This window comes from Canis aureus, chromosome 10 (genome assembly GCF_053574225.1).
Source record: "Canis aureus isolate CA01 chromosome 10, VMU_Caureus_v.1.0, whole genome shotgun sequence".
Taxonomy (NCBI): Eukaryota; Metazoa; Chordata; class Mammalia; order Carnivora; family Canidae; genus Canis; species Canis aureus.
In genome coordinates this window covers 67,815,214-67,842,674 of record NC_135620.1, presented here as the reverse complement: position 1 = coordinate 67,842,674, position 27,461 = coordinate 67,815,214, and the positions used below count along the sequence as shown (strand labels likewise).

General features: G+C 38.1%; 1 long non-coding RNA gene across 1 annotated transcript; it reads right to left on the bottom strand.

Moving 5' to 3' along the window:
* Positions 1-449: 449 nt before the first annotated feature.
* Positions 450-27,012, bottom strand: LOC144321793 (uncharacterized). Its single transcript, XR_013387308.1, has 3 exons — positions 26,891-27,012; positions 10,350-10,487; positions 450-898 (listed from the first exon to the last, which is right to left on the bottom strand). It is a non-coding gene; the product is annotated as an uncharacterized LOC144321793 (long non-coding RNA).
* Positions 27,013-27,461: the final 449 nt, after the last annotated feature.

Here is a 27,461-nt window from a genome sequence, read left to right as displayed (position 1 = left end):
ACATTACTACTCTGGGTGACACCTATGCCTAGTGATGTCTGCTAGTTGAAAATGAACAAACAGCAACTAGAGGTTTCTTATCTCTAATGGATGTTCTGCAAATCCCTTAGCTTTTAGCATTTTATGTGCAATGAGTTTTTTTTAATGAATAAAAGGAATAGAGAATGAAGGACACACACATCCAGGTGCTATGTGCAAACATGTTATTCTTACGTCAGGTGACTCTCAATGCAGTTTGAATGTAGTTGAATGCAGTTGAACCGTGTGACTTCTCACTTACGTGGTATCCTCTTTGTAAAAAATAGACTTGTATCTGAGGTTAAACTCGTTTAACTTCTGCTAAACTGATATTTGTAAAATACCATTTTCATCAAGATACTCCTTTATACAAAACGCTAAAATGAGTTTGAACTGCCCACTTTAGTAGCCATGTCCTCTCTTTTGGTGCTCTGTGTTCTCAGAGTAATATTTATACTGTATCACTAACATATTTCCCTTTCTCCCTCCTCCAGCAAATATTCATTCATTCAACAAATAAACATATATTAAAGCAACTATTATATACCAGCCACTGGTATATGGCCTTGGAATACATTTATCAAAAAAACACATAAAATTCATACTCTATTACATCCTAGCAGGGAGAAACAGAAAATGAATAATAAACTCAGGAAACAAGGAAATTATATAGTATGTTAAAAGATGATAAGCACTATGAAAAAAATTAGAGTAGGGCATGGGACTAGGGATGAGTTGTGTGGGTACATCTGTACGTAGATTCATCCAGATGGTCCACATTTAGAAGTGTGTTAGCCACTGGTCATCTTGGTGGGAGAGTCTTCTGAGCAGAGATAGCCACCAGTCTCAGGTCCGAAGGTGGGACTTTGTCCAGAATGTCCTAAAAACAGCCCATAGGTTAGTGCGATTGGAGCATAGTGAGCAAGAGGGGAGAACAGTAGGAGAGGAAGTGAGAGAATTAACGGGGATAGATGGTATGGGGGCTTGTAGGACTTTGTTAAGACTTCAGCTTTAACTCTTGGTGAAATGGGGAGCCTCTGAAGTTCTTCAGGAGATGTGACCCTCTCATTTTCCTTGTGATGTTACTGTCATATATTTCAGCTCCACCATTGTTGTCATTCTTTGTGCTTTAAATATCAGTTGACTTTCTTTGGGGAGGGGTAACTTTTGGATTCATGTTTATGTGATCCATTTTTTTTTCATGCTTTTACTTTCAACATATCTATGCAGTTATACTTGAAGTGAGTTTCTTATAGACCGCATGTTGATAGATCATTTAAAAGAAATCTACCATGCCAATTTCAGCCTTTTAATTGGTATTTTTAGGTAATGTACATTTTAAAAGATTTATTTATTTATTTATTTATTTATTTATTTATTTATTTATTTATTTATGATGGGGGGGCAGAGACACAGGAGGAGGGAGAAGCAGGCTCCATGCCGGGAGCCCGACGCGGAACTCGATCCTGGGACTCCAGGATCATGCCCTGGGCCAAAGGCAGGCGCCAAACCGCTGAGCCACCCAGGGATCCCCAGAAAATGTACATTGAAGGTGATTTTTTAAATGAGAAATAATTTACTTTGGTTTCAGGTGTACAACATAATGTTTCAATATTTGTACATATTGTGAAATAATCACAATAAGCCTACTTAACATACATCAGGAGGTCATAATTGATATATTAGGGCGTAAGTCTGAGTTTTGTTTGCTTCTGATTGTTTCCTCCATCTCTCATTCTTCTATTTCTCTTTTTTCCCCTTCCTGTGGGTTACTTGAACATTTTCTGGGATTCTATCTTTATTTATTTATATCAAGTTTTTGTGTATTTCACTTTGTATAGATGTCTTCATGGTTGCTTGGGGATAACTTTTTATTTTGATAGAATTTCAAACTTAAAGGTAAGTTGACAAACAACTGCCTTATCTCTTTACTGAGATCACCAATATTTTACATTACTGTCCTATCTGCTTTCCCATTCCCTCTGTGGAGCATGTGGGTATGTGGGTGGGTAAACTTTTTGAGCCACTTGAGACTAAATTGAAGTAACCATGCTTTCTTACCTTTAAATACTTCAATGTATATTTCCCAAGAGTAGGAACATTCTTTTATACAGCAAATAACAACATCAGAAACATTGATATAATACTATTATCTAATCCACAGTTTATATTCAAATTTTAATTGTTCTAATTATGTCTTTTAAAAAATTTTAATTCTGGTACAGTTAGAATATGGTGTTATTTTAGTTTCAAGTGTACAGCATAGTGAATGTCCACAATAGCCAAACTGTGGAAGGAGCCTCGGTGTCCATCGAAAGATGAATGGATAAAGAAGATGTGGTCTATGTATACAATGGAATATTCCTCAGCCATTAGGAACGACAAATACCCACCATTTGCTTCAACGTGGATGGAACTGGAGGGTATTATGCTGAGTGAAGTAAGTCAATCGGAGAAGGACAAACAGTGTATGGTCTCATTCATTTGGGGAATATAAATAATAGTGAAAGGGAATAGAAGGGAAGGGAGAAGAAATGTGTGGGAAATATCAGAAAGGGAGACAGAACATAAAGACTCCTAACTCTGGGAAACGAACTAGGGGTGGTGGAAGGGGAGGAGGGCGGGGGGTGGGGGTGAGTGGGTGACGGGCACTGAGGGGGACACTTGACGGGATGAGCACTGGGTGTTATTCTGTATGTTGGTAAATTGAACGCCAATAAAAAATTATTTTATTAAAAAAAGTGTACAGCATAGTGATTCAGCAATTCCATATGTTACTCAGGGCTCATCAACGTAAGTGTACTCTCAATCCCCTTTACCTATTTCACATATTCACCCCACCCACCTCCTCTCTGGCGACCATCTGTTGATTCTCTATAGTTAAGAGTCTCATTATTTTGATTTTTCTTTTTGTTGTTGTTCATTAGTTTTGTTTCTTAAATTCCACCTATGAGTGAAATCAGTCATACGGTATCTGTTTTTCTCTGACTTATTTCACTGAGCATTATACTATCTACATCCATCCATGTTATTGCAAAGGGCAATATTTCATTCTTCTTTATGACTGAATAATATTCCATTATATATCTATCTCTATCTATATATATCTCACATCTTCTTTATCCATTCATCTATTGACAGATACTTGGGCCGCTTCCATGAATTTGGCTATTATAAATAATGCTGCAGTAAATATAGGGGTGCGTATACTCTTCAACTTGGTGTTTTCATATTCGTTGGGTAAATACCCAGTAGTGTGATTACTGGATCATATGGTAACTATATTTTCAATTTTTTGAGAAACCTCCATACTGCCTTCCACAGTGGCTGCACCAGTTGCATACCTACCAATAGTAGAAGAAGGTTCCTTTTTCTCCACGTCCTCGCCAACACTTGTTTCTTGTGCTTTCAATTTTAGCCATTCAGGTGATGTTTCATTGTGGTTTTGATTTGCATTTCCCTGATGATTAGTGATATTGAACATCTTTTCATGTGTCACCTTTATGTGTCTGTTGGCCATCTGTATGTCGTCTTTGGAGAAATGTCTGTTCATGTCTTCTGCCCATTGTTTAATTGGATTATTTAATTTTTTGGTATTGAATTGTTTAAGTTCTTCATATATTTTGGATACTAATCTTATTGGATATGTCATTTGTAAATCTATTCTCCCATTCTGTGGGTTGTCTTGTAGTTTTGTTATTTCCTTTACCGTGCAGAAACTTTCTATTTTGATATAGTCCCAATAGTTTATTTTTGCTTTTGTTTCCCTTGCCTCAGGAGACATATCTAAAAAGATGTTGTTATGGCCAATGTCAGGGAAATTATTGCCAGTGCTCTCTTCTAGGATTTTTATGGTTTTAGGTCAAGCATTTAGGTCCTAATCCATTTTTTAAATTTATTTTTGTGTATGGTGTAAGAAAGTGGTCCAGTTTCATTCTTTTGCATGTTACTATCCATTTTTCCCAACAGCATTTGTTGAAGAATTGGTCTTTTTCCCATGGCATGTTCTTGCCTCCTTTCTCAATATTAATTGATCATGGGTTTATTTCTGGGCCTTCTATTCTGTTCTATTGATCTATGTGTCTGTTTTTGTGCCAGTACCATACTGTTTTGATTACTGTAGCTTTGTAATAGAACTTTAAATCTGGAATTGTGATACCTCTATTGTTGCTTTTCTTTTTTGAGATTTCTTTGGCTCCTGGGGGTCTTTTTTGATTCCATTCAAATTTTAGGATTGTTCTCATTCTGTGGAAAATGCTGATGGAAAATTTGCTGATGCAAATTGCATTAAATCTGTAGGTTGCTTTAGGCAGTATGGACGTTTTAACAATATTTATTCTTCTGATCCATGAGCATGGAATGTCTTTGCAGTCATTTGTGTCGTCTTCAATTTCTTTTATTGATGTTTTATAGTTTTCATAGGACAGGTCTTTCACATCCTTGGTTAAATTTATTCCTAGGCATTTTATTATTTTTGGTGCAATTGTAAATGAGATTTTTTTTTTTGTAAATGAGATTTTTTAAAAAATTTATTTCTGATGCTTCATTAGGGTATAGAAATGCAATGGATTTCTACACATTGATTTTGTGTCCTATAACTTTACTGAATTCCTTTATGAGTTCTAGTAGTTTTTTGGTGGAGTTTTTTTTTTTAAAGATTTTATTTATTCATGAAAGACACACAGAGAGAGGCAGAGACATAAGCAGAGGAAGAAGCAAGCTCCTTGTGGGGAGCCTGATGTGGGTCTCCATCCCAGGACCCTGGGATTATGATCTGATCCAGAGGCAGATCCTCAACCACTGAGCCACCCAGCACCCTAGTGGAGTCTTTCAGATTCTCCGTATATGGAAATAGTAAACTTTCACCTGCAAATAGTGAAAATTTTACTTCTTCCTTACCAATTTGGATACCTTTTATTCCTTTTCCTAGCTGTGGCTAAGATTTCTAATACTATGATGAGTAAAAATGGTGAGAATAGAAATCCTTGTCTTGTTCTTGACCTTAGGAGAAAAGTTCTTAGTTTTTCCTATTGAGTATGATGTTTGCGGTGCATTTTTCATATAAGGGCTTTATTATGTTGAGCTATATTCTCTCTAAATAAACTTTGGTGAGGATTTTTACCATGAATGGAATTTGTACTTTGTTGAGTGCTTTTTCTGGATCTATTGAAATGATCATATGATTTTTATTCTTTAGTGGCATGATGTATCACATTGATTGATTTGTGAATATTGAACCACCCTGGCATCCCTGGAATAAGTCCCACTTGATTATGGTAAATGATTTTTTTAATAAAATAATTTTTTATTGGTGTTCAATTTACCAACATACAGAATAACACCCAGTGCTCATCCCGTCAAGTGTCCCCCTCAGTGCCCGTCACCCACTCACCCCCACCCCCCGCCCTCCTCCCCTTCCACCACCCCTAGTTCGTTTCCCAGAGTTAGGAGTCTTTATGTTCTGTCTCCCTTTCTGATATTTCCCACACATTTCTTCTCCCTTCCCTTCTATTCCCTTTCACTATTATTTATATTCCCCAAATGAATGAGACCATACACTGTTTGTCCTTCTCCGATTGACTTACTTCACTCAGCATAATATCCTCCAGTTCCATCCACATTGAAGCAAATGGTGGGTATTTGTCGTTTCTAATGGCTGAGGAATATTCCATTGTATACATAAACCACATCTTCTTTATCCATTCATCTTTCGATGGACACTGAGGCTCCTTCCACAGCTTGGCTATTGTGGACATTGCTGCTAGAAACATCGGGGTGCAGGTGTCCCTGCGTTTCATTGCATCTGTATCTTTGGGGTAAATCCCCAACAGTGCAATTGCTGGGTCGTAGGGCAGGTCTATTTTTAACTCTTTGAGGAACCTCCACACAGTTTTCCAGAGTGGCTGCACCAGTTCACATTCCCACCAACAGTGTAAGAGGGTTCCCTTTTTTCCGCATCCTCTCCAACATTTGTTGTTTCCTGCCTTGTTAATTTTCCCCATTCTCACTGGTGTGAGGTGGTATCTCATTGTGGTTTTGATTTGTATTTCCCTGATGGCAAGTGATGCAGAGCATTTTCTCATGTGCGTGTTGGCCATGTCTGTGTCTTCCTCTGTGAGATTTCTGTTCATGTCTTTTGCCCATTTCATGATTGGATTGTTTGTTTCCTTGGTGTTGAGTTTAAGAAGTTCTTTATAGATCTTGGAAACTAGCCCTTTATCTGATACGTCATTTGCAAATATCTTCTCCCATTCTGTAGGTTGTCTTTTAGTTTTGTTGACTGTATCCTTTGCTGTGCAAAAGCTTCTTATCTTGATGAAGTCCCAATAGTTCATTTTTGCTTTTGTTTCTTTTGCCTTCGTGGATATATCTTGCAAGCAGTTACTGTGGCTGAGTTCAAAAAGGGTGTTGCCTGTGTTCTCCTCTAGGGTTTTGATGGAATCTTGTCTCACATTTAGATTTTTCATCCATTTTGAGTTTATCTTTGTGTCTGGTGCAAGAGAGTGGTCTAGTTTCATTCTTCTGCATGTGGATGTCCAATTTTCCCAGCACCATTTATTGAAGAGACTGTCTTTCTTCCAATGGATAGTCTTTCCTCCTTTATCGAATATTAGTTGGCCATAAAGTTCAGGGTCCACTTCTGGGTTCTCTATTCTGTTCCATTGATCTATGTGTCTGTTTTTGTGCCAGTACCACACTGTCTTGATGACCACAGCTTTGTAGTACAACATGAAATCTGGCATTGTGATGCCCCCAGATATGGTTTTCTTTTTTAAAATTCCCCTGGCTATTCGGGGTCTTTTCTGATTCCACACAAATCTTAAAATAATTTGTTCTGACTCTCTGAAGAAAGTCCATGGTATTTTGATAGGGATTGCATTAAACGTGTATATTGCCCTGGGTAACATTGACATTTTCACAATATTAATTCTGCCAATCCATGAGCATGGAATATTTTTCCATCTCTTTGTGTCTTCCTCAATTTCTTTCAGAAGTGTTCTATAGTTTTTAGGGTATAGATCCTTTACCTCTTTGGTGAGGATTATTCCTAGGTATCTTATGCTTTTGGGTGCTGGTAAATGATTTTTTAAATGTATTGTTGAATTTGGTTTGCTAATATTTTATTGAAGTTTTTTTTTTTCATCTATGTTCGTCAGAGGTATTGGCCTGTACTTCTCTCTCTCTCTGTCTCTCTCTCGTACAATTATCTGGTTTTGGTATCTGAGTAACACTGGCTTCATAGAATGGATTTGGAAGTTTTCCTTCCTCCTTTATTTTATGGAAAAGTTTGAGAAGAATAGGTATTAATGGTTTTTAAATGTTTGATAGAATTTATCTGTGAAGCCATCTAGTCCTGGAGTGTTTTAGTTGGAGTTTTTAAATTACTGATTCAGTTTCATTGGTAACTGGTCTGTTCAAATTTTCTTACTGCTTCAGTTTTGGTAGGTTATTAGGTACTTATCCATTTCTTCTAGGTTGTCCAATTTTTTGACATCTAATTATGTCTTTTATAGCCATTTACCTCTTGTTCTCTTTCATCTCTTTATCTGGAGCAGTTCATTTTTTTATTTATGTTTACTGACCTTGATTTCTTTGGAGATTGAAGACAATTATTTTCTAGAATGTTCTTCAATTTAGATTTGTCTGATGTTTCTTAAGGAAACAGTCACATTACTTACTTATAATAGAGAATACTCTGGCATCTTAAGGGTTTGATTAAATACGTTAACATATAATATGAGATAGTATGTAGTCATCAAAATGATAATTACAGATACTTAAATATTGATATAAAAAGTTGTTCCATATATATTCAATGTAAAAGGCAATGCATGAAAGCAGTCTGTAAAGGTGGTACCATTTTTTGTAAGCAAATACATAGTTATTTACATGACAAACTTGCATAGGAAATATTCTGAAAGGAAATAGACCAAGTTATTAATTCTATGTGTTATTTTTGTCTCTAGATGATAACTCAAAGATTTCTACCCCTTTTGCCTTTCAAAGTTTTTTTTTTTTCTGTAATGATCTGTTGTTCATGTAATTTTAAAAAGGAGAAAGTTTTTTTCCCTTAAATTCAACAAGTTTTTAATTTAAAAAACAGGAGTGCCTTGATTTTTCCAGAAAAAAAAGAGTTAGATGAAGGCGCATTATGGCTAAATGGGAAATACACCGAACTTGAGATCAAGGCCAAATATTGCCATTTACTATTTATAAGCTCTTGATCAGGAGCTTTATGATTTTTGGTCCTTAGTTTCCTTATCTTAAAATGGTGACTATAGTATGAATTTCCTGTCTACTTTGTGGAGTTGCTTTGAGGATCAAATGGAATAATGTATGTTCCTGTTATTTGTAATTTTTAAAAACCAGTACCAATACCAATAAAAGGCATTCTTATTTTGTTTTTCACAGAAAGTATTCCCATATAATTGCATGCCAGAGGTGAATTTTTCCAAAAATTTACAGTAAGAAAATCTCTCAAACTACCAGGCATTTGAACATCATCCTTGAAAGTTTCCAGTTGTTATTAATCTTTTCATCTAGTGGAATAGAAAGAGCAGTAGAAGGAATTAGCAGATCAACCACTATAATGTTTATAGTTTATCCATGTCTTTAGCTCATATAATTTGTTTTTCCATTTCTGCTTCAATATTTAAGTTATTATGTGATAAGTTATTTCTTAGCCTTGAAAAAATGTGGAAAGTTCTCCTTTATTCTTTATGGATTTCTGATATGCCACATCCTAGGAAGTAGAAGTAAGAGAAAGCTCTTCATGAACATACAGTTTTACCCAGATGCTTCTGGGGTCTCAGGGTTTTGGCAATAGTACAACCCATTTTGGGATGGGAATGCCTCATTCCGTTTTGTTCTTACTGCTGCTTAGGACTGCAGAGCAGCAGGAATGGCAGGGATGAGAGAGGCAGCAGCCATGTCTGAATGAGACAAGCTGTGAGGAAGTAACTTGGTCACAGCAGAGACCTCTGGAGCCATCCAGGAATTTTTCTGGAAACTCCAAGAGCTGAGGAAGAGGAGGTGGGAGGAAGCAGGAATGAAGCTCTATCAGCTAGTCTTACAAGGTCACAGACATAGAACATTGATTTTGTTCTATCTAGATCCAGAGGATGGTCTTACCTTAGGCTGGTGGTCTGTCATGCCACACAATCATGCATGTTTTCATTGTGAACGTTAAAATCCATATTTAAGAAATAATGGGTGTTCACATAATGGAGTTTAGAGGCCAGAGTGACTTCTTATATCCCAAATGTGGATATTCATTATGTTGCACAGAGTTCATTGGAAAAAATTTCACAATGGTAATGCAAAAGAAACCATTTGTAAGCCCACAACACACAGGATCCAGGGATCACTGAGTTACTGTAATGCAAGGTTCAGCTGTTTTTTTTTTTTTTTTAAATGAAGGCTTAAAATGTGTCCCCAAAGCAATCTAAATGGTTTAGACATTATCATAAACCACTTTGTGAAACAATGTAGTATAAAAATGATTTTTTTCCCTTAAAGACAAAGGCTGCTACAAATGAAATCTTCAAGGCTTTGCTCCTTCCTTCCTTCCTTCCTTCCTTCCTTCCTTCCTTCCTTCCTTCTTTCTTCCTTTCTTTTCTTTTCTTTTCTTTCTTTCTTTCTTTCTTTCTTTCTTTCTTTCTTTCTTTCTTTCTTTCTTTCTTTCTTTATTACTTGAAAGAGAGAGTGTTGAATGAACATGATGGGGTGGGGAGAAGCAGAGGAAGAGAGAGAGAATAACTTAAGCATACTCTTCCCTGAGTGCAGAGCTTGATATGGGGCTCAATCTCACAACACTGAGATCACAACCTGAGATGAAACCTAAGAGTTGGGTGCTTAACTGACTGTACCATCCAGGCACGCCTTCAAGATTTCTTTTAAGGATCTTCATTTTTTTTCTTGTAAAATTAATACTGAAGAAGGAAATGGATAATCCAATAAAGCAATTCAGCTTATTTATTAAAAACATGGAAGATGTACCTCCAGCATAGTTCAAGATCTTTTTATGCTGATTGTCTTTTAATCACTTATGCCATTGGTGACATTCTAATAATCTTGATGACTTCAGTGGTATGTGGAGAGAGTCATACTCAGCATATAAATCTGAGAGATGAGTTAGGCTCAGTTCAAGGACATGTTTAGTTTTTTTTCCACATCTGTTTTCCTTTGTGAGTAATTCTTCATAGTATTTTCATATCATGAGACACTTTTTGATGGAATTAAGTGCAAACAGCTTCAGTTGGCATAGTAATTGTACCCTACATAGTACTGTGTAGGAAGTGATTATATGGCAATATGAGTGGCATACTTACCTAGGAAAATGATGATTGGGGTTACAAAGGAAGCCTCATGACATCTTTCAAGCACATATTGAGGAACCAATGGAGCATTTATACTCTTTTTTTCCATTTCCCCAAAGGATGATCATTGGGTTAGAAAGACAGAGTTGCCTATGAAAAAAGGCAGAATCAGTTCAGGATAGAGACACAGGGAGCTGCTGCATCGTATAGGCTTAATCTGCATCGTATGGCAAATTTTGGAGGGAAGCAAATTCCCCCTGAAGCACAAATAAATTGCAAAGATAACCACTAAGAATCAGCAATACATTCCATGAAGTAAGAAGTAAATGTACCAGCATAAAACAAGTGGAGCATTGTTCAAAGTGAGATATACCAAGTCCCTCAGAAATTAAAATTTTTTCTGTTTTAAAAGAGATCTGATTTTTAGCTAAACCATTGTCACTTAAATTTCCAATAATGATTAAAATTCTTTTTAAATTGGAATTGCCAATGCCTTGACCTTTGAGAAGGGTTTCTTAGAAGTGAGTCCCTCATTTAAACTTTTTTCTTTAAAACATGGCATTGGATGTTGACTTTTTACACAGTTCTAAGCACTGTTAACAATATCTGGAAAGCGTTTTGAGAGATCAATGGACAGTAAACATTCTACATTTAATGTGAGTACACTTCTTTTTGATTCAGAAAAAATAAAATCAGATTTTTGAAAGTGAAAAAAAAAAGGAAGAAAGGAACAGTTAAACTGACTAAAGACTGGTTAAAGGAACAGTGGCTTGGCATACCAAGGAAGAAAGGAATGGATAGTCAAACAGGTTAAAGATTGTTATCAACTTATTACTGAAGAAAATGTAGAGAATAAAAACCCCCCATGAATAATGTATTGGCAAAAAAGAGAGCATGGATTAAAAATGTACATGTACCCTATGACCTAGCAATTCTAAGTATTTACCCAAGAGAAATGAAAAGCCATGTACATAAAAACTTTGACATGAACATTCATGTAAATTTAATTTGTCATATCCCGAAAAAGAGCAGGGAAGGAGCACAAAGGAACTTTCTGGGTTAATGGAGATTTTCTATATCTTGATTGGGGTAGTAGTTAACACAGTTGCATACATGTATCAAATTCAGTGAAGTGTACACTGAATCGCTAAGCATTTTATTATAATGTACACATCAGTACTTTAAAAAGAGAGAAGAAGGGAGCCTGAGTGGTGCAGTTGGTTGAGTGGCCAACTCTTGGTTTCGGCTCAGGTTGTGGGTTTGAGCCCCGGGTAGGGCTCTGTGCTCAGTATGGAGCCTGCTTGAGGTTCTCTCTCTCTCTTTCCCTCCACCCCTCCCCTACTGCTCATGTGCCCACAATCTCTCTCTCTCCAAAAGAAAAAAAAAGAAAAAAAAGAGAGAGATGGAAGAAAGTTTTTTTGTTTGTTTGTTTTGTTTTGTTTTGTTTTGTTTTTTGGCAGGGCGGGGTGGGGGGCATTCCTTTACAGTCTTCCACAAAAGCAGTAGAAAAATTCTCTTGCCTCCCAAGTTAGTAAGTAGATCAGAAGAGGCTCTGTGTCTTTGGGTACATGACCTAAACTTCTTAGGTTTGTGTAGGTAAATAGTTTAATAGTTTGTGTAGGTAAATATGTAGGTGTGTGTAGTAACTATGTACAAGTAGATATAATGCAGCTGGTAGAGTCTCAGACCACAACTGAACTGCATTTTGTTTGTTTTAAAACAAAGTCATTAAAAAGTTGGAAGCACAGGAAAAACAGTCTCAATATTTAAGAAAAATTTGTCAACCGGATGCTTCATTACTGCCAAATACTTTAGTGGGTGAGATGGGCAGAATGATAGCCCTCAAGGTACCAGGTTCTCCTCTCTGGAACTTGTAGATGTTACATAGGGAGAAAGGATCTTTACATGAATAAGTTCAGGATTTTGACCTGGAGAGATTATTCTCTCCTTACAAGAGAGAGGCAAAGTGAGGTTAGACAGACACACAGACTGAAGTGGAGGAAGCAGTGTGGCCACAGAGGCAGAGAGCATAGTGAAAGGGAGGAGGAGGAGGAGGAAGAAGAGCTGTGCTTTACTTTTGATGACTTAAATAGATTTCTATTTCTAGTCCTATCATGTCTGGCAGATAGAAAATCTATTTTTAGCTTTTGTGGGTTCTGTGCCAATTCTCCTGGGGTTGTGTTGAAGTTCAAGAGGGCTTACACTGAACTAAGGTATGTGTGGGAGGCCTCTCTCCTCCTTGGTCATTGGGTCACTGAGGCCGGTACTGAAAGGCCTGTGTCTTCTGCAAAGCCTCTCCCAACCAGGAGACCCCTGCTTCATTGCCATACAGGGGGAGCCACATGGCTCTCTCTGCTACTCCTGGGCCCCACTTTGGAGATAAGTCCCATGCAGACTGCTTCCACTTCCTGTGTTCTTCACTCTATCCAGGGGAACATGATTCTGATATTGGGTGGAGAGCAAGTGGAAGCCCCACACTCTTCTTTCTGCTATTCCCAAACATTGATTTATGAACCTAATCCTTTAAGGTCTCCCTTTAAATGCTTGGAATTTTGGAGGACAAAAGCCCAAGTGAACCACAGTTTATCTGCATGCCAAGAAGAACATTATTTTTAAGGTGAAATGTGACAAACTGAAATAAATTCTTCCCTCCTTCCTTTTTCCTACTTCAGTGAGTAATAATTCTAATTACTTAGCACAGTGCTTAGCAGGTGATATATGTTCAATAATTATGTACTGGATACAATAAAGACCTCACCAGAGGTTAGCACTTGCCAACCATGTGACTGAGCCAACTTGGATGTGTAGCCAAGCAAACCTTTGGGTGACTGCAGCCTCAGTTGACATCTGAATGCAATGACATGAGAGACCCCAAAGAGAGACTTAGCACTAAGACTTTCCCAAATTCCTGACTCTCAAAATTGTGAGCAAAATCAAATGATTGAAGTTTATACCATTAAACCATGGGATACTTTTTATACAGCAAGAGTGACTGTAGCAATCATGTGGCTTCATACGTTTTAAGGAAAAATGAAAGCAAAGGTTTCAAGTGTCATTATTCTGCTATGCAAATCCCAGAGCAGGCAATTCCTTCTCCAGAATCCACTCTTGCATCTCACACTTTGCTCCCTCTTCCATTCCCTCCCTTGGTCTCCCAGTAGAGCCCTGCACCAACCCCAACTCTTAGCAAGCCAGTGTGGTTCAAAGTTTCCCTAGACTTGTTCATTATTGCAGTAGAGTCTCAAGCTCTATAAAATCTCCTGTGTGAGGAATTATTGTCCGGATCTAGCAGGAGGAAAGAATATGTGTTTTTCTCAAAGCCACTGATTGGATTTTGAATTATTTTGATTCTCTCTGACATTCCAAGAACGAGATGCTTGTTTTTCCAAGATTCTTTCCTGCTGAATAACAGACTACAAATCACGGCGGAACAGACTTTTGTTGTGAACTGGCCATGTGGGCCCAACATTCCTTCTCCCTTTTTGATTTTGCTTAGAGTTACCTTCCTTAGGTTACCATGGAGGCAAGAAGAACATTTAAGAACTGAGACTTTCCTTGAGAATCGTATAGACTTTTCACATCTTGCCATCATTACAGTGAATTATCCTGTGTTGGCTCAAATTTAAAGAAAATCTAATGCATGATTTAGGGAAAGTTTTATGGACCCATAATAGGGAACTTTCATGATTCAACAGCTATTCAAGAAGAGGCAGTCCATCCTTTCTTCCTTTCTTTTTGTTATTTTTTTCTTTTTTTTCTTTCTTGATACAAGAGAAAATTTATCATTTCTGGTATTTTTCTTTCTTTCCTTTAAAAAAGATTTTATTTGAGAGACAGAGACAGAGATAGTGACAGAGATAATAGGAGAGAGTGTGAGTGGGGAGAAGTAGGCTCCGCACCGAGCAGGGAGCTCAAGTCCCAAGACTCTGGGATCATGACCTGAGCCAAAGGCAGATGCCCAATGGACTGAACCACCCAGGTGTCCCTCTGGTATTTTTCGTGTTTGCCCTAGAAACAAGCCATTTTATTTTTTCTGGTTCATTTATTCATTCAGCAAACATGTATGGAGCACCTACCATGTGCTTCCCACTCTTCTAACTATGAGAATACATGGGTAGGTAATACAAAAATCCGTGGCCTGATGGAGATTGCATAAGTTAGTTGGTAAAAGTACTACACAGAAGAATAAAATACAGTGAGAAGCATAGGTTTAGGGGTGGAACAGAAGCTCGTTCTGTTTTATTTAGGTGCAGCATAGTCTTTCTGATAAAGTAACATTTGAGGAAAGATCAGAAGGAAATTTTGTAGACAGAATAATGCCCCCCTCCAAAGATTTCTATGTCTGAATCTTTGAAACCTGTACATATGTTACCTTACAAGTGAAGGGATCTTGCAGATGTGATTAAGTTAATGATATTAAGATGGGAAGGTTAGGCCCAATGTAAGGGATTGTTACAAGGCCTGAGGGTCTTTATAAGAGGGTGGTAAGAGGGTCAACCAGAGAAGGAGATACAACATGGGGGAAGTAAAGTAAGGGAGATTTGAAGATGCTGTGCTCTTGTCTAGAAGATGGAGGAAGGGGCCATGTACCGAAGAATGCAGGCAGCTCCTAGAAGTTGAAAATGACATACAAACAGATTCTCCCTAGAGTGTCCAAAAGGGAATGCAGCCCTGCTGGCAACTGGATTTTAAGATTTCTGACCTCCAGAAGTGGAAGATAATAAATTTAGATTGTTTTTAAGCCACTAAACTTATGGTAATTTGTTACAGCAGCAATAGGAAAGAAGCAAAGGCTTATAGGTAAGTGGAGAAAAAGGAAGCCCAGAGGAAAGTGTAGCAAGGACTAAGGCATTGAGGTAGAAGCATGCGGGGTGAGTTGAAGGACAGGAAGGAGTTCATGTGGCTGTGAGTCAAGGGGGTTGGCAGGGGGGAAATGAGGCCATGGAACTGCTGGGTTATGTGGACTGGGACCTTCTCTCTGAGTGAGCTGGGAGTGCCCTAAAATATAAAGCATTCATTACAACTAAAACTCCATTGCTCAGTTTGTTATTTGCTCTTTGTTTTCCCTAATTGCCAAAATTCTTAATTTTTATGTTATACAATCTGTTAAATTTTTCCTTTAAAGATACCTCTGTTACAAAAAAAAAAAAATTAAAGATACCTCTGTTACTGTATGCTTAGAGATTCCTTCCACACCTCAAGATCAATTAAATAACCGATTATAATATCTTCCATTTTTTAAGGGTTTCCCATCTACATTACCTTCTTAAATCTCGCTTGTTAATTATTATATGTAGTATTAGGTGGGGCTTTCATCTTTATTATTCTTGATTTTTTTTCCTCGATGGAAGCCAAGGTTCTCCCACAATATTTGTTAGATAATCATGTTTCCACTGGTGTGTGACACTTTGTAACATATTATATATGTTATGTGTTACATTCTTATGCATATGAAAATCTGTTCTTGCTGTTTTGGACCAGGGCCTTTAGGTCTCTAGCAGAGTGCCTAGAAAACAGATTAGTAAATATTTTTTGAACACCTTGCCAGAGGTCTGGAGGTAAGAGAGAATTTGACTTATTTGGGAAGCTAAATTGTTCATGTGGTTGGAACAGAGGGAAAGGAGGAGAATAGGTAGTAGGAAGGGGCAGTGTCTGGAAATGAGGCTGGAGTCATAGGCAGGATTTGTAAGTCAGGCTGTGTAATTTACACTTTATTACAAGGGGAATGGAAAAGTATTTATTATAAAGTTTGTAGCAGAGAAGTGACAGGCTCAAATATAGCATATGCCAAAGCAATCATGTTCTAAATGAACTCAGTGGAGAGCTAGAGCTGAAAGCCAGGGGTAACATTGGAATTTCATTTCCCTAGAAATATGCAAAATCTTGGGAGAAGGCACTGGACTTTTGACCAAATGGACATTTGGGGCACAGGGAATAGATTAGATAAATGGTGGCACACTCATAATTTATTATTTTCCATATTGGAATGAACCTTAACTTTTAATCCCAACATTATAAATGATGCTATGGGAAAATTTTAATGAGATGGGCAACAATTTGGGACATATTGCAGTCTGAAACTAGAAGGTCATCTCTGGGTGGTAGACTTAGGGTGATTGCTGTCATACCTATTGCTAATTCAAATATTTTTTATAATGTGTTTGTTATATACATTTTATAATCAGAAAGGAAAAGTTTATTCTACAAAATAAAGGCACTTGGATTCTATATTTTCTGTTTTTTTTTAAAATCTGGAATGATGATTTTTTTCTTTCACAGAGGAGTAACAACTTACATGGAAATGATATTCTTACTTTAAGACTTTACCTCCAGAAAATCCTATAGACTTCTCTTTTGTTTTGATTTTTTTTTAATTGGAGAAAATCTTGAGGCCAGTAGTATAATATAGTATTATATTATATTATATTAGTATAGTATAGTATAATTTTTGGGTTTTTTTTTTGGTTGTTGCTGTTGTCTTTTAAATTTTCTTTGTGTCCACAAAAGCTTGAAAGATGTGTGTGTGTGTGTGTGTGTGTGTGTGTGTATACAGAGGAAGGAGCAAAAAGAGAGGGAGAGAGAGAATCTTAAGCAGGTTCCATGCCCTGCATGGAGCCATCATGGGGCTCGATCTTACAGGATATTTTCTTTTTCCTTGTAATTCAGAAATTTCAGCATAGGTCGCTTTTTGGTAATTTCTCATAGAATGTGTTCATTACTATTGATATGATATTCCAGTCTTTGTGTTTTTAAGCTCAGAGAAGATATGTGACTTAAAATTGTTCTGGCTTAGAGGTGTGACCATCATTGATTCCTTGGTTAGACTGTCCTATAAATCCTTAATATGTATAACTTCCCACATGATACTCAGCTCATTGTCCTTTGCAACTATGTTTTTGAAATAACTCTTCAAGTTATTTTTCATGTTTGGTTTCTTTGCCACATCATTTCTTCTCTTTGCAGATCTTAATTCTTCTATTTCCGTACCAGTTTCCTTTTTGTTCTTCTCTCTCTCACTCCAACCCCTGTTTATCTCTAATTACTATCCTGGTTTCTCAATTTGTTGCACTGTTTTACCAGTTCCTGTTCTCCCTCTTTCACATTTGCTCATTGTCCTGCATCCCTATTGAAGATGCCAAGTTGTATGAAATTATCCTTTGGTTCCCACCAAATACCATTTTCAAAGATAGGAAAGTCTCTTTTAGATCATCAGATTGATAATATGTTTTCCTTGTGATACATTATTTTTTCCACAGGGCCCATTTGCTTTTTTTTTTTTTTTCTGTTTTGGAAGAAATCTGAAGTTATAAATTTTGACAAAAATTTAAATAAAAAAATTAAAATTAAGACCTTTTAATGTTTTTTAAAGATTTTATTTATTTATTCATGAGAGGCACAGAGAGAGGCAGAGACATAGGCAGAGGGAGAAGCAGGCTCCCCACAGGGGACTGTGGGACTCAATCCCAGGACCCTGGGATCACACCCTTAGCTAAAGGCAGGTGCTCAACCACTGAGCCACCCAGGCATCCCTAAATTAAAACCATTTTAAATATCCAAATTAAAATACTTTATTTATTTTTAAAATGAAAATATTTTAAATTAAGAAATTGACATTAAACATCTTTTTTTAAAAAAATATTTTATTTATTTGAGAGAGCGAGAGTATGAGCAGGGAGTGGAGGGGCAGAGGGAGAGGGAGAAGCAAACTCCCCATTGAGCAGGGAGCCTGATGCAGGGCTCCATCCCAGGACCCTGAGGTCATGACCTGAGCCAAAGGCAGACACTTAACTGACTGAACCACCCACGTGCCCCTTCTTTTTAATAAATGGAAAGACCTACTCAAACCTGATGTTTATCTCATCAGTCAGGGTAAGTGGATTCTCCTTGAACTTTGGGCACCATCTTATTAGGCGTCTTATAGCCAAAATGGCACCATGTTTCATACATTTATAGAGTACATATTGCTGGGACAGGGCATAGTTTTCTCCCATTTCCACTCTGTGAACCAAAGGGCATGTGAAACATCACAGCCAGCATTGTACCTTCTTATCAAGGCTCTCTCCCTATTTTTGCCTTTGCGATATAGCTCTCCTTGTTTGGAGCTAGAGAAAGAGAGCAGAAGGATGAAGTGTCTGTACTGTCATTTTTCAACTAAGCAGAGCACTTTCTTTCACTTGATGAGGCTTAAGAAGCTCTGGATTATTTTTTCTCAATCCTGCTCCATTGACATTTTAGTCAGTGACCATTCCTTTCCTTCCACACATTTCCACTATAGCGTCTATTAATCTTATTGCTGCTCTCATAGTTTTTGGAATCTTTACCACAGTGTCAGAATGTTTTCAGGAACGACTGCTACAGAAGTTGCTAAGTAGATGCCATTTTATGCCAAAGTCTTCTATTTCCTTCTACCTGGTGGAAATATGTAAGTCTTGTGTTCTATTGAAATATCTTTCCTTGAGGTGCCTAGGTGGCTCAGTTGGGTAAGTGTCCGACTCTTGAATTCAGCTCAGGTCTCCATCGCAGGATCTTAGGATTGTGAGTTCGAGCCCCATGTTGCACTCCATCCTAAGTGTGGAGCCTACTTAAGAAAGTTTTTCCTCAACATAGTTTTCTCCCATAATTACTTAGTCTACCATTTTCATACAATGTCTGTTAGTCTTTCCTTTCATTTCTTCTTAAGTCTCTTAAAATCCTCTCTGGAATTTGGAGGGGCAGCAATAATAAATGAATACATGAAATGAGTTTTTATTTTAACAGAAGTAGCCAAATCGCTAAGACTAAAATAATATATAACTTCAAAAAGTAATAATACTCAGAATGTCCAAGCCAGGTTGCAAACACAGAATGCTTCTGTATGTTATTAGGCTAATGGTCCACTCAGCATCCTGGGTAAACACTACCATATTTATCCCTGGGCCAAGAATGAATGAACTGTGACCCGTAGAAGAATTAATAATTTGATGTTTACACTGCACTTTTTTTGAAGCAGCTCGTGGCCATTTGCAGACTTTTCACCCATTCTGAAATAGTGTCCCTGAAGACAGGAGTGTTTCTATCTCTGTAGAGGAAGGGTGGTTGGGGGCTTACAGATGGACATACAGGCATTCTTTTTTTTTTTTTTTAAGATTTTATTTATTTATTCAGAGAGAGAGAGAGAGAGAGAGAGAGAGAGGCAGAGACACAGGCAGAGGGAGAAGCAGGCTCCATGCAGGGAGCCCGACGCGGGACTCGATCCCGGGTCTCTAGGATCACACCCTGGGCTGAAGGCAGCGCTAAACCGCTGAGCCACTGGGGCTGCCTCATACAGGCATTCTTGAGTACATGTTTTTCAGCCCAGATCTGACTATCTCCAGATTCTGTTTTTTGCTCCATGTCATGCTGCCTCATTATCACCAAATAGTCCTGTTCTAATAACAAAGATGTTCTCTCCCACAATCAGTTGAATATTGCAGTATACTGTGCTAATTATACTCCACTACCAACATTTTGGGTGCTGCTATAGTTGCTGTGAAATCTTATTATGTCTAAATTCTCAATAGTATAATAGTTGTTTAGAAAGCATTTCAAGACTAAGGGAAATTTCCAGACACTTCTCTGTATAAAATAGTCTTTTCCCAGAATTATTCGAGAATGTGAAAGGCTATAGATTATTTCTTAAAATGTATGTACTCCACACACCATCAGGTGCACTCTATCCTAAAAAGAAAATAAGGCTGGAAATTTCTTCTACTTTTATAAATATTTAATCTGGCATCCCTAAATAACAGATGAGTGTGGTGAAAGTTGATGTGACTGTTACAAATCTCAGTGAAAATTTTTTGTGAAGTTAAGGTTTCAGGTTCGTGTATTGCTATGGTGTATGTAACAAATGGAGCACTTTTTTTTTTTTTTTTTGGAGCACATTTTTTCTGTCAAACATATTTTGGATTCTCTCATACTCAATAACTGTGTGCACAATGTTTAGCTTGGGTCTTCTTCATGTTCCTGGTCTCTGTCTTTTATAAAGAAGTTTGTTGGGCAGCCCTGGTGGCTCAGTGGTTTAGCACCGCCTTCGGCCTGGGGTGGGATCCTGGGGACCCAGGATCGAGTCCCATGTTGGGCTCCCTGTGTGGAGCCTGCTTTTCCCTCTGCCTGTGTCTCTGCCTCTCTCTCTCTGTCTCTCATGCATAAATAAATTAAAAAAAAAAGTTTGTTAACGCTCAGCCAGAAAGCTTTGTCACAGAAAAAGGTGGTTTACTGTTGGAATTTTACTCCAGCAAGACAAAATAGAATTTATGCTAGATATTAACTCCTTCCAAAGAGTTGAGTTATTGAGGAACAGGAAACATGCCATTGTAACTAAGGACCATCTATATTTTACTTTGAAATGATGCTGAATGAAAGAGAGAGACACATACACACACACACATTGTTGACACAAATACTACTTAGAGTAGGACAATTTTAAAGTGTGATTGATTTAAAGCATTAACATTTGTTACTAATTAGATTATCAAACCATTAATTTTTTTCTTCTGTATTTTGATAACAAATAAACCATTTTCTTATCTAGTGCCCTAGATTTCTCTCAATTTTCACTGCCGATGAATGTTGCCACATGCTCTTGCATTCTCTTTCGTTAGTGCATTGTTACACACATTAGACAAGAAGTGGTGAGGATTGTTCTTGTCCATGTCTTCGCTGTGCCCTGTGAGCGACAAGACACCCTAGAGGCCCACTAGCTCAGAGAGCATTCAGATTAGATACAAGGTCACCAAAAATGCCAGCAAGAGAATTTGAAGCAGTTGTTCACAGTACCCTAAAGAAACCATCCATTCCTCTTAGTGCAGTAGATTTTAGAGATTCCACATATCTAAATTGGGTAGTGAAGAGTCTGGAATCAGGCTGTCCAGCTCTACCATTTCTTAGCTGTAGGATCTTGGGCAGGTTGCTTAACTTTTCTTGGTGGTGATAGCAGTCTGCCAGACTGGTCCTCTGTTGTGACCTTGGCTCTGGGGTCCAGTTGCTCAGCCTGCCCTCATTCTGCTAGGAAAAGACTTCCCAGCAATTTTAATAAACTTCTTATCACTTAATTCATCCATAATTTATCCTTTTGCTTGTAACTAATGGCTCTAAATCTCCACAGCCAACCAAAAGTAGCATGACCGTGTCTCCATACATTTTAGGTCCATCCTACTACCAAACTTCCATTTTATTTATTACCCAAACATGGACACCTAACATTCCAGACCAAGCACAGTGGTGCTGTATACCAGCCACCGAGTTTACAGTGTCATCTGCTTTGTCTCTAAAATAACATTCTGCAATTATTTGATATTTGCCCATTCTCCCAGAAAGTATTTATTGAATGCATACCTGTGCTAGATCTATGCTAGATATTCTAGTTGCATTTTATTTATTTATTTATTTATTTATTTATTTATTCATTCATTCATTCATTCATTCATTCATTTATTTATTGTCAAGTTATATATTCATGAGAGACAGAGAGGCATAGACACAGGCAGAGGGAGAAGCAGGCTCCATTCTATGCAGGGAGCCTGACATGGGACTTGATCCCAGGTCTCCAGGACCACACCCTGGGCTGAAGGCAGCGCTAAACTGCTGAGCCACCCAGGCTGCCCCTATAGTTGCATTTTAAATGAATTTTTTGTTGCACACATAGTAATATATTCTTTTCATTAAAAATCAGAACATTACAGATTTAAGGCATGTCCCCTCTGACCACCACCATTCCTGTGCCTCTCTGCACCTTCTTAAGTATAAAATTATTTCAAATTTGAAGTTACTTTCTAGATACGTTTCTCTGCATATGAAAGACAATAGAAACTATACGGAAGATAGCCACTTTATGTGTTCAGGGCATAAGGATTTAATACAGCTAGTAGAGACTTAGTTGTTGGAATGAAGAGCACACTCTGTCTAAATAGCTTTATCAGTCAGAGGGATTAGTTTGCATGCAATAGAAATGTCTTTGGCTGATTAAAGCAGAAAAAGTCTTTATTAAAATTGCTTAGAATGTTGAAGTAATAGGGAGAATCCTCTGGGTATCCTCTATTGAGCAAAGGACAGTTCAGAAGTGTACACCAACCAACTCAGACCCCGGAAAATCCATCTCTTTGCCTCCAACACACTAGCTTCTCATGCTGGCCAATGGTTCCATGCTATCTGTGTCCCTAAGGAGTCATAGTGGGAGTTGCCAATCCCACAACCTTTGGGATCCAGGTAGTTTTCCCACACAAATCCACCCTATCTTTCCCTACTTCTCATTCATTTATCCCACCAAAGTCTCATTCTCCACTTAGCGTTCCTGTGACAGAGAATGGACCAAAGACATAGGGAAATCCTGGAATCATGACGATGCTCTGGGATGAATGTGGGGATTGACACAATAGTGCAGAGACCAATACTGTATAATGAATGTTATTTTTTTTAAAGATTTTATTTTTATTTATTCATGAGAGCCAGAGAGAGAGAGAGAGAGATAGAGACAGAGACACAGGCATAGGGAGAAGAAGGCTCCATGCTGGGAGCCCGATGCGGGACTCAATCCCGGCACCCCAGGATTACGCCCTGGGCCGAAGGCAGGCGCCAAACCGCTGAGCCACCCAGGGATCCCCGAATGTTATTTATGTAATAACGAAATAATGAAAAAGTATTACATAATCAATGGGCACTTGTGCACTATCACCCCATAGGCAACTTTCTAGTTTCTCCCTCATGAATCCCACTGGACCATGTGTGTGTGTGTGTGTGTGTGTGTGTGTGTACGATATTAAAGCATTGCTTCCATCTGTGAGTAGCACAGTAAGTAATAGTGAAAACAGTGAAACAGAATCAGAATAAGAATTCTTAATGCCATTGTTAGTGCACAGTATTGTGAAGGAATTATTGCCAATGTGAGAATGCAAGCAGTCTAGGAGCCCTTAAGGACTCTTCACCTTCCTATCTTCTTGACTGGCTCTAAACGAACTATAAATAAGGCAACTATTTGTGTCAGTTTCCCTAGGAATGTCCTGTTTACCATTGTTGTTGCAGTGCAATTGTCAACAGTGTTCCAGGTTGAGTGATAAATTATGTATGTATAAAAGGTCCCCCCCTCTGGGTGTCATTATCTCAGTAAATCTCTATGGAGTTTTACTTTTTTATTTTTTTATTTTTTTTAATTTTTTATTTATTTATGATAGTCACACAGAGAGAGAGAGAGAGAGAGGCAGAGACACAGGCAGAGGGAGAAGCAGGCTCCATGCACCGGGAGCCTGACGTGGGATTCGATCCCGGGTCTCCAGGATCGCGCCCTGGGCCAAAGGCAGGCGCCAAACCGCTGCGCCACCCAGGGATCCCTCTATGGAGTTTTAAATCCCTACCTAGTTTAACCCAGGCTCCCTAATGCTTGGAGCAGATGTTTTCTGATTTTTTTTTGTTGTTTTGTTTTCTACTCATGCCACTTAAAATACTTCAGGTTTCCCATTGCCTTGCAGGCATGCCCTCACCTTTGCTGACTATGGTTGCCTTTTTCTATGAACCTATTAGCAGGCAGGCACTGTGTTCTTTGACTAGAATCCTTGATGGCCCATGCCCAAAATTACAAGCTTGGCACATTCTGGAAATTTGTAATGGCTAAGGGAAAATTCATGATGTAATATTAAGCAGAAGGATATACAACTCTTTCCATGTGTGGTGCTAATTATGATTTTTTTAATAGCTATGACTGGAAACAATAATTTGAACTGGTAACTTTTCTTATCACTTCATGGGAAGATTATGGATCAACTATTGTTATACCTTTTATTCATGGAAATGGTTTTTATCCCACAATTTACACAAAGTCATGTCATATTTTATAACCAGAGAAAGGATATAAAAATAATGCGAAAATGCTAGTGGTCTCTTTGGCCTTAAGAAGTTCAATGTCCAGAAAGTTCTAGAGGTGCCCCATCAATCCTCTAGTTGGTGGATTTTATTTTTATTTATAAAAAAAAATTTTTTAGTGTAGTTGATGTACAATGTTGCATCATTTTCAGGTGTGCAACAAAGTGATTTATCTCATTCTATGCTCACCATGAGCATAGCTACCATCTGTCACCATATAAGGCAACTGCAATGTCATTGATTATATTCCCTGTGCTGTGCTTTTTATTTTCCTGACTTATTCATCCCATATCTGGAAGCCTATATTTCCCACTCCCCTGTACCTGGGTGGCCCGTTCTCCCACTCTCCGACCCCTCAGGCAACCAAGTAAATGGAGTTTAGATTCGTGACAGACCCCTCTACCTTTCCTTATTGACATATGAAACAAGACTATGAAAGACAGATTTTCAGAGCTTCTCTATAGCATCTTGTGTATTTCTTTCTGAGGAAGCAGAGTCAGTCTCCTTTGTTTTTCAGAAAACCTTTAGACACTTTTAGGAACTCCTACATTTGTCAATTGTTCATATTCATCAGTTCACAGTGAACCCAAGGAAGTTTGACTGGAGACTTCTGCATCACTGGAAGGGATGGCTGGTTCTAGGCCTAGCTATTGCCTCCTCATATTCTAAACCCAGGTTATATTATCTAATCCAGAGTAAAACAACCAGTTAAGCATTGTGGATGATCTCTGAGGAACTTGACCTTGTGAGAATTCTCATCTCTCCAGAGATGGCCAGTATGATATTTTGAAAAGAATATGACTTTCCAAGTCAGGTTGGTCTTCCTTTGAATTTTTAATCCAGTGCTTACTAGCTTTGTGTCTTTGGACAACATTTTTTTTTAAACCCTTGTGACTTTGTTTCCTTAGAATAATCACAACTTGTCATTCATTGTGGGGAACATTTTAGAAGTTTCTTCTGTGGTGTCTGATCTGAAAAAGGTACTAAGTACGTGTTAGGCGAATGGTCTGCTCTAGCAGCTGGGATACAAAGATTGGCAGGTGTCTTCATTTTCAATGAATTTTCCATGAATGCAGGGCCATACCCAGTCCAGAGGGTGTCAGTCTTCTAAATGCCAGACGGAGAAGGGGGACTAGCCAGTTGAATGGTTTGTTGGACCATTGCTTTGGCTCCTGCGGTGTGTTGTTGCTGTTATAAGGCTAGTCCTGCTCAGCCAGATAGATGCCTGTCTGCAGTTGAGGAAATGCTCTTAAAGGTCTGGATCCTTGCCAGTGCAGCAGTGGTTCCTGGCAGGGCTGCTGTGTCCTGGGCTTGGTCACTATTCTTCAAGAAGTTCAGCAGTATGCTAGAATGGCCAAGTCTGCAGGGCTTATTGTCCTAGCCACCCACTGCTTTTCTCCCTAAAACCTAGGCTTGTCTGGAGGCTGCACCACCTACTCAAGAAAAAAACCTTTTTCGTTTTCTCTCAATAATTTCTCCTTTCATGTACTTGCACTTTCTTCCAGCATCTCTTGCTCATTGGCACCCTGGTTCATTCCTGATTTCCCTGACTTTGGAGTTTAAGGGGGACAGGGGCTGCAGTCTCTATCCTTTCTTCTTTGTAGACTCTGGGCTTCTTAAGCAAGTTGATGCACTTCCTACCTTGAGCTTTCAGGGAAGATGGACAGATTTTCTCCAGGTGAAAAAGAACTGCTGGCTTTATATTTGCATAATCAAGAGCAGCCACAGAAGTGAACTTTCACTGAACACAGACCAGCTCATGGGGAGCTTCTTTCTGGGTGTCTTCAATTAAGATGTCACCCTAGGAGGTGCCTGGGTGGTTCAGTCAGTTGAGCATTGAACTCTTGGTTTCCGCTTGGGTCATGATCTAGGAGTCAAGGGATTAAGCCCTGTGTAGGGCTCCATGCTCCATAGGGAGTCTGCTTGGAGTTCTCTCTCTCTCCTTTACCCTCTTCCCCTCTCCCTTGTTCTCTCTCAAATACATATATACACACATACAGAAATAAATAAATTAAAAAATATATCACCTCAGAATAAAAGGAAAGCCAAGCAAAACAAAGCAAATAAAGCCCTTGTGCCTCATCAGTCACTGCATTAGAGTTACTATATTTTATAAATTTTAAGACAGCATTAACGATGGGTGCGCATTATTTTATATTTCACTAAGGAAAATAGAAAAGCAAGCAGGCAAGCAAATAACAACAACAACAAAAATCCTTTGCCAGTCAAACCACAAAGCATCATAGATTGTTAGATCCATCCTGATTGCAGAAGTGGTAAAATATGAAAACCAAACAAAACAAAGACAAAAACTAAACACAGTAAACCAAACCTGAATCTTTAGAGTTGATGAAAGACAATAGATGACTTTTCCATCAGTGGGAAAGAAGGAACCTCCTCCCTCACTTAGTGGTTAGAAGACTACCCAGGCCAGACAACATCCTGCAAATTCAGCGTGAGGTTAACAGATTTGGGGTAAGGAGGCCAGGAAGAGGGAATAATGAGGTGGCTTTATTTGGTCCGTATTAAAAGCAAGCATGTTAAATTCATGAGTGAGAAACCCCATGTTTTAAGTCTTTGTTTCAAACTTGGAATATATGTATTTCTCCCTTCTTTCCATCTGGACTTTGTTGAAAACCTCAGGTCAGGCCAGCTTGAAAAAAAAAATACAGTGGAGTTACCTTCTACAGTATGACATCATGTCTCCTCTGTTTCTCATTATAAAGTTGAGTTTCAGATGTTAAAATCATATCCTCCTCGCCCTTCTTGGCTTTCTTCTTCCCCTCCCCCATAACAATCCCATCTTGTTGGAGTTCTATTGTTTTTACAGTTGAACCACAGTGCCAGACACACAAAATTATTAACCTGACATTGGGAAAACATCTTCTGACTAACAATTCAGCCTTTATAATTTTTAACTCTACAGAGTTTTTAGCATATTTCTTCATCAGCTGCAGACCTACATCTCATTATTAAATTCCCAGTTTTGCCTTAATTACAAGAGGCTCTATTTTATAAAATGAAAAATTTTGGATTTGTTAGAAAATATTAAACAATGTCTTAGGCAATATTTGAAATGATAATTTGTAAAATTAATAAAATACTGGTATAGTTTTTTAAAAATCTAAAATAGTGGAAACATGCCACAGTAATGGAATAATGTTTATTAACACTGGAAAATATAAAAAGGCTGTATAAAAATTTGGGCAACAAGGTACAGTAGTGTCTAAAATTTTAATTAAAAATACCCCA